Source organism: Rhipicephalus microplus, chromosome 7, assembly GCF_043290135.1.
Source record: "Rhipicephalus microplus isolate Deutch F79 chromosome 7, USDA_Rmic, whole genome shotgun sequence".
Classification (NCBI taxonomy): Eukaryota; Metazoa; Arthropoda; class Arachnida; order Ixodida; family Ixodidae; genus Rhipicephalus; species Rhipicephalus microplus.
Window position 1 is genome coordinate 170,448,769 of NC_134706.1, and position 8,596 is coordinate 170,457,364.

At 40.9% G+C, this 8,596-nt stretch overlaps 1 non-coding gene across 1 annotated transcript; it reads right to left on the reverse strand.

Moving 5' to 3' along the window:
• Nucleotides 1-7,642: 7,642 nt before the first annotated feature.
• TRNAT-CGU (transfer RNA threonine (anticodon CGU)) lies at nt 7,643-7,715 on the reverse strand. The gene has a single exon. It is a non-coding gene; the product is annotated as a tRNA-Thr (tRNA).
• Between the last annotated feature and the right edge of the window lie 881 nt (nt 7,716-8,596).

Here is an 8,596-nt window from a genome sequence, read left to right on the forward strand (position 1 = left end):
ATTGTATACCCAAGGGTTCGTATTTCCGTGTTTTAACATAATATAATGAGATATAACAGACAGTAATGCCAAGGAATGTACAGGGGAAGTTATTAGAATTAATGAAATGTAAATAAGAAGAAAGAAGAAAGAAAAGTGGAGAAAAAAATTACCAGCTGTGAGCAGGAATCGAACCTACGACCTTCGAATAACGCGTTCGATGCTCTAACCACTGAGATATCACAGCGGCCGACCCTCCATCCACTTTTTGGGGTTTATATTGGAATTTAGAAGTAGGAGTGACAGTCAGCGCCATCTATATGCCAAACAACGAGTGTGAAAACACTCTTATTCGCATGTTTGGCGTCACGTAGCACGTGAACTTATTATGAGCGGGCAGCCGAATAATTGTCCCTCTTATACAACCTAAACACACCAAGTCTGCCACTACGAGACCTTCGTTCAATGAAATAAGGGAGAGAAGTGTTTACATAAGGGCTCATATTTCCGTGTTTTAACATAATATTAATGAGATATACCAGACAGTAATGCCAAGGAATGTACAGGGTAAATTATTAGAACTAATGGAATGTAAATAAGAAGAAAGAAGAAAGAAAAGTGGATGAAAAAATTACCAGCTGTGAGCAGGAATCGAACCTACGACCTTTGAATAACGGGTGTGTGCGTGTGTGAGTGATTGCGTCAAGTTTTCGCGCTCTAATTAACTTTTGAAATGATCTACCAACTAGCCCAACAACAAGTTCTCTTTGAATAACGAGTTCGATGCTCTAACCACTGAGCTATCACAGCGGCCGTCCCTCCATCCACTTTATGGGGTTTATATTGGAATTTAGATGTAGGAGTGACAGTCAGCGCCATCTATAAGCCAAGCAACGAGTGTGAAAACACTCTTATTCGCATGTTTGGCGTCACGTAGCACGTGAACGTTTTATGAGCAGGCAGCTGATTAATTGTCCCTCTTATACAACCTAAACACACCAAGTCTGCCAGTACGAGACCCTCGTTCATTGAAATAAGGGAGAAATGTGTATACCTAAGGGCTCGTATTTCCGTGTTTTAACATAATATTAAGGAGATATAACAGACAGTAATGCCAAGGAATGTACAGGGGAAGTTATTAGAACTAATGGAATGTAAATAAGAAGAAAGAAGAAAGAAAAGTGGACGAAAAAATTACCAGCTGTGAGCAGGAATCGAACCTACGACCTTCGAATAACGCGTTCGATGCTCTAACCACTGAGCTATCACAGCGGCCGTGCCTCCATCCACTTTTTGGGGTTTATATTGGAATTTAGAAGTAGGAGTGACAGTCAGCGCCATCTATAAGCCAAACAACGAGTGTGAAAACACTCTTATTCGCAAGTTTGGCGTCACGTAGCACGTGAACTTATTATGAGCGGGCAGCTGATTAATTGTCCCTCTTATACAACCTAAACACACCTAGTCTGCCACTACGAGACCCTCGTTCAATGAAATAAGGGAGAGAATTGTATACCCAAGGGTTCGTATTTCCGTGTTTTAACATAATATAATGAGATATAACAGACAGTAATGCCAAGGAATGTACAGGGGAAGTTATTAGAATTAATGAAATGTAAATAAGAAGAAAGAAGAAAGAAAAGTGGAGAAAAAAATTACCAGCTGTGAGCAGGAATCGAACCTACGACCTTCGAATAACGCGTTCGATGCTCTAACCACTGAGATATCACAGCGGCCGACCCTCCATCCACTTTTTGGGGTTTATATTGGAATTTAGAAGTAGGAGTGACAGTCAGCGCCATCTATATGCCAAACAACGAGTGTGAAAACACTCCTATTCGCATGTTTGGCGTCCCGTAGCACGTGAACTTATTATGAGCGGGCAGCTGATTAATTGTACCTCTTTTACAACCTAAACACACCAAGTCTGCCAGTACGAGACCCTCGTTCAATGAAATAAGGGAGAAAAGTGTATACCTAAGGGCTCGTATTTCCGTGTTTTAACATAATATGAATGAGTTATAACAGACAGTAATGCCAAGGAATATACAGGGGAAGTTATTAGAACTAATGGAATGTAAATAAGAAGAAAGAAGAAAGAAAAGTGGATGAAAAAATTACCAGCTGTGAGCAGAAATCGAACCTACGACATTCGAATAACGCGTTCGATGCTCTAACCACTGAGCTATCACAGCGGCCGTCCCTCCATCCACTTTTTGGGGTTTATATTGAAATTTAGAAGTAGGAGTGACAGTCAGCGCCATCTATAAGCCAAACAACAAGTGTGAAAACACTTTTATTTGCATGTTTGGCGTCACGTAGCACGTGAACTTCTTATGAGCGGGCAGCTGATTAATTGTCCCTCTTATACAACCTAAACACACCAAGTCTGCCAGTACGAGACCCTCGTTCAATGAAATAAGGGCGAGAAGTGTATACCTAAGGGCTCATATTTGCGTGTTTTAACATAATATTAATGAGATATAACAGACAGTAATGCCAAGGAATGTACAGGGGAAGTTATTAGAACTAATGGAATGTAAATAAGAAGAAAGAAGAAAGAAAAGTGGATGAAAAAATTACCAGCTGTGAGCAGGAATCGAACCTACGACCTTTCAATAACGAGTTCGATGCTCTAACCACTGAGCTATCACAGCGGCCGTCCCTCCATCCACTTTATGGGGTTTATATTGGAATTTAGAAGTAGGAGTGACAGTCAGCGCCATCTATAAGGCAAACAACGAGTGTGAAAACACTCTTATTCGCACGTTTGGCGTCACGTAGCACGTGAACGTTTTATGAGCAGGCAGCTGATTAATTGTCCCTCTTATACAACCTAAACACATCAAGTCTGCCAGTACGAGACCCTCGTTCATTGAAATAAGGGAGAAATGTGTATACCTAAGGGCTCGTATTTCCGTGTTTTAACATAATATTAAGGAGATATAACAGACAGTAATGCCAAGGAATGTACAGGGGAAGTTATTAGAACTAATGGAATGTAAATAAGAAGAAAGAAGAAAGAAAAGTGGACGAAAAAATTACCAGCTGTGAGCAGGAATCGAACCTACGACCTTCGAATAACGCGTTCGATGCTCTAACCACTGAGATATCACAGCGGCCGACCCTCCATCCACTTTTTGGGGTTTATATTGGAATTTAGAAGTAGGAGTGAAAGTCAGCGCCATCTATAAGCCAAACAACGAGTGTGAAAACACTCCTATTCGCATGTTTGGCATCACGTAGCACGTGAACTTATTATGAGCGGGCAGCTGAATAATTGTACCTCTTTTACAACATAAACACACCAAGTCTGCCAGTACGAGACCCTCGTTCAATGAAATAAGGGAGAAAAGTGTATACCTAAGGGCTCGTATTTCCGTGTTTTAACATAATATGAATGAGATATAACAGACAGTAATGCCAAGGAATATACAGGGGAAGTTATTAGAACTAATGGAATGTAAATAAGAAGAAAGAAGAAAGAAAAGTGGATGAAAAAATTACCAGCTGTGAGCAGGAATCGAACCTACGACCTTCGCATAACGCGTTACATGCTCTAACCACTGAGCTATCACAGCGGCCGTCCCTCCATCCACTTTTTCGGGTTTATATTTGAATTTAGAAGTAGGAGTGACAGTCAGCGCCATCTATAAGCCAAGCAACGAGTGTGAAAACACTCTTATTCGCATGTTTGGCGTCACGTAGCACGTGAACGTTTTATGAGCAGGCAGCTGATTAATTGTCCCTCTTATACAACCTAAACACACCAAGTCTGCCAGTACGAGACCCTCGTTCATTGAAATAAGGGAGAAATGTGTATACCTAAGGGCTCGTATTTCCGTGTTTTAACATAATATTAAGGAGATATAACAGACAGTAATGCCAAGGAATGTACAGGGGAAGTTATTAGAACTAATGGAATGTAAATAAGAAGAAAGAAGAAAGAAAAGTGGACGAAAAATTTACCAGCTGTGAGCAGGAATCGAACCTACGACCTTCGAATAACGCGTTCGATGCTCTAACCACTGAGCTATCACAGCGGCCGTCCCTCCATCCACTTCTTGGGGTTTATATTGGAATTTAGAAGTAGGAGTGACAGTCAGCGCCATCTATAAGCCAAACAACGAGTGTGAAAACACTCTTATTCGCATGCTTGGCGTCACGTAGCACGTGAACTTATTATTAGCGGGCAGCTGAATAAATGTCCCTCTTATACAACCTAAACACACCAAGTCTGCCAGTACGAGACTCCGTTCAATGAAATAAGGGAGAGAAGTGTATACCTAAGGGCTCGTATTTCCGTGTTTTAACATAATATTAATGAGATATAACAGACAGTAATGCCAAGGAATGTACAGGGGAAGTTATTAGAACTAATGGAATGTAAATAAGAAGAAAGAAGAAAGAAAAGTGGACGAAAAAATTACCAGCTGTGAGCAGGAATCGAACCTACGACCTTCGAATAACGCGTTCGATGCTCTAACCACTGAGATATCACAGCGGCCGACCCTCCATCCACTTTTTGGGGTTTATATTGGAATTTAGAAGTAGGAGTGAAAGTCAGCGCCATCTATAAGCCAAACAACGAGTGTGAAAACACTCCTATTCGCATGTTTGGCATCACGTAGCACGTGAACTTATTATGAGCGGGCAGCTGATTAATTGTACCTCTTTTACAACATAAACACACCAAGTCTGCCAGTACGAGACCCTCGTTCAATGAAATAAGGGAGAAAAGTGTATACCTAAGGGCTCGTATTTCCGTGTTTTAACATAATATGAATGAGATATAACAGACAGTAATGCCAAGGAATATACAGGGGAAGTTATTAGAACTAATGGAATGTAAATAAGAAGAAAGAAGAAAGAAAAGTGGATGAAAAAATTACCAGCTGTGAGCAGGAATCGAACCTACGACCTTCGAATAACGCGTTCTATATTCTAACCACTGAGCTATCACAGCGGCCGTCCCTCCATCCACTTTTTGGGGTTTATATTGGAATTTAGAAGTAGGAGTGACAGTCAGCGCCATCTATAAGTCAAACAACGAGTGTGAAAACACTCTTATTCGCATGTTTGACGTCACGTAGCACGTGAACCTATTATGAGCGGGCAGCTGATTAATTGTCCCTCTTAGACAACCTAAACACACCAAGCCTGCCAGTACGAGACCCTCGTTCAATGAAATAAGGGAGAGAAGTGAATACCTAAGGGCTCGTATTTCCGTGTTTTAACATAATAATTATGAGATATAACAGACAGTAATGCCAAGGAATGTAGAGGGGAAGTTATTAGAAATAATGAAATGTAAATAAGAAGAAAGAAGAAAGAAAAGTGGAGAAAAAATTACCAGCTGTGAGCAGGAATCGAACCTACGACCTTCGCATAACGCGTTACATGCTCTAACCACTGAGCTATCACAGCGGCCGTCCCTCCATCCACTTTTTCGGGTTTATATTTGAATTTAGAAGTAGGAGTGACAGTCAGCGCCATCTATAAGCCAAGCAACGAGTGTGAAAACACTCTTATTCGCATGTTTGGCGTCACGTAGCACGTGAACGTTTTATGAGCAGGCAGCTGATTAATTGTCCCTCTTATACAACCTAAACACACCAAGTCTGCCAGTACGAGACCCTCGTTCATTGAAATAAGGGAGAAATGTGTATACCTAAGGGCTCGTATTTCCGTGTTTTAACATAATATTAAGGAGATATAACAGACAGTAATGCCAAGGAATGTACAGGGGAAGTTATTAGAACTAATGGAATGTAAATAAGAAGAAAGAAGAAAGAAAAGTGGACGAAAAATTTACCAGCTGTGAGCAGGAATCGAACCTACGACCTTCGAATAACGCGTTCGATGCTCTAACCACTGAGCTATCACAGCGGCCGTCCCTCCATCCACTTCTTGGGGTTTATATTGGAATTTAGAAGTAGGAGTGACAGTCAGCGCCATCTATAAGCCAAACAACGAGTGTGAAAACACTCTTATTCGCATGCTTGGCGTCACGTAGCACGTGAACTTATTATTAGCGGGCAGCTGAATAAATGTCCCTCTTATACAACCTAAACACACCAAGTCTGCCAGTACGAGACTCCGTTCAATGAAATAAGGGAGAGAAGTGTATACCTAAGGGCTCGTATTTCCGTGTTTTAACATAATATTAATGAGATATAACAGACAGTAATGCCAAGGAATGTACAGGGGAAGTTATTAGAACTAATGGAATGTAAATAAGAAGAAAGAAGAAAGAAAAGTGGAAGAAAAAATTACCAGCTGTGAGCAGGAATCGAACCTACGACCTTCGAATAACGCGTTCGATGCTCTAACCACTGAGATATCACAGCGGCCGACCCTCCATCCACTTTTTGGGGTTTATATTGGAATTTAGAAGTAGGAGTGAAAGTCAGCGCCATCTATAAGCCAAACAACGAGTGTGAAAACACTCCTATTCGCATGTTTGGCATCACGTAGCACGTGAACTTATTATGAGCGGGCAGCTGATTAATTGTACCTCTTTTACAACATAAACACACCAAGTCTGCCAGTACGAGACCCTCGTTCAATGAAATAAGGGAGAAAAGTGTATACCTAAGGGCTCGTATTTCCGTGTTTTAACATAATATGAATGAGATATAACAGACAGTAATGCCAAGGAATATACAGGGGAAGTTATTAGAACTAATGGAATGTAAATAAGAAGAAAGAAGAAAGAAAAGTGGAGAAAAAAATTACCAGCTGTGAGCAGGAATCGAACCTACGACCTTCGAATAACGCGTTCGATGCTCTAACCACTGAGATATCACAGCGGCCGACCCTCCATCCACTTTTTGGGGTTTATATTGGAATTTAGAAGTAGGAGTGACAGTCAGCGCCATCTATATGCCAAACAACGAGTGTGAAAACACTCCTATTCGCATGTTTGGCGTCCCGTAGCACGTGAACTTATTATGAGCGGGCAGCTGATTAATTGTACCTCTTTTACAACCTAAACACACCAAGTCTGCCAGTACGAGACCCTCGTTCAATGAAATAAGGGAGAAAAGTGTATACCTAAGGGCTCGTATTTCCGTGTTTTAACATAATATGAATGAGTTATAACAGACAGTAATGCCAAGGAATATACAGGGGAAGTTATTAGAACTAATGGAATGTAAATAAGAAGAAAGAAGAAAGAAAAGTGGATGAAAAAATTACCAGCTGTGAGCAGAAATCGAACCTACGACATTCGAATAACGCGTTCGATGCTCTAACCACTGAGCTATCACAGCGGCCGTCCCTCCATCCACTTTTTGGGGTTTATATTGAAATTTAGAAGTAGGAGTGACAGTCAGCGCCATCTATAAGCCAAACAACAAGTGTGAAAACACTTTTATTTGCATGTTTGGCGTCACGTAGCACGTGAACTTCTTATGAGCGGGCAGCTGATTAATTGTCCCTCTTATACAACCTAAACACACCAAGTCTGCCAGTACGAGACCCTCGTTCAATGAAATAAGGGCGAGAAGTGTATACCTAAGGGCTCATATTTGCGTGTTTTAACATAATATTAATGAGATATAACAGACAGTAATGCCAAGGAATGTACAGGGGAAGTTATTAGAACTAATGGAATGTAAATAAGAAGAAAGAAGAAAGAAAAGTGGATGAAAAAATTACCAGCTGTGAGCAGGAATCGAACCTACGACCTTTGAATAACGAGTTCGATGCTCTAACCACTGAGCTATCACAGCGGCCGTCCCTCCATCCACTTTATGGGGTTTATATTGGAATTTAGAAGTAGGAGTGACAGTCAGCGCCATCTATAAGCCAAACAACGAGTGTGAAAACACTCTTATTCGCACGTTTGGCGTCACGTAGCACGTGAACGTTTTATGAGCAGGCAGCTGATTAATTGTCCCTCTTATACAACCTAAACACATCAAGTCTGCCAGTACGAGACCCTCGTTCATTGAAATAAGGGAGAAATGTGTATACCTAAGGGCTCGTATTTCCGTGTTTTAACATAATATTAAGGAGATATAACAGACAGTAATGCCAAGGAATGTACAGGGGAAGTTATTAGAACTAATGGAATGTAAATAAGAAGAAAGAAGAAAGAAAAGTGGACGAAAAAATTACCAGCTGTGAGCAGGAATCGAACCTACGACCTTCGAATAACGCGTTCGATGCTCTAACCACTGAGCTATCACAGCGGCCGTGCCTCCATCCACTTTTTGGGGTTTATATTGGAATTTAGAAGTAGGAGTGACAGTCAGCGCCATCTATAAGCCAAACAACGAGTGTGAAAACACTCTTATTCGCAAGTTTGGCGTCACGTAGCACGTGAACTTATTATGAGCGGGCAGCTGATTAATTGTCCCTCTTATACAACCTAAACACACCTAGTCTGCCACTACGAGACCCTCGTTCAATGAAATAAGGGAGAGAATTGTATACCCAAGGGTTCGTATTTCCGTGTTTTAACATAATATAATGAGATATAACAGACAGTAATGCCAAGGAATGTACAGGGGAAGTTATTAGAATTAATGAAATGTAAATAAGAAGAAAGAAGAAAGAAAAGTGGAGAAAAAAATTACCAGCTGTGAGCAGGAATCGAACCTACGACCTT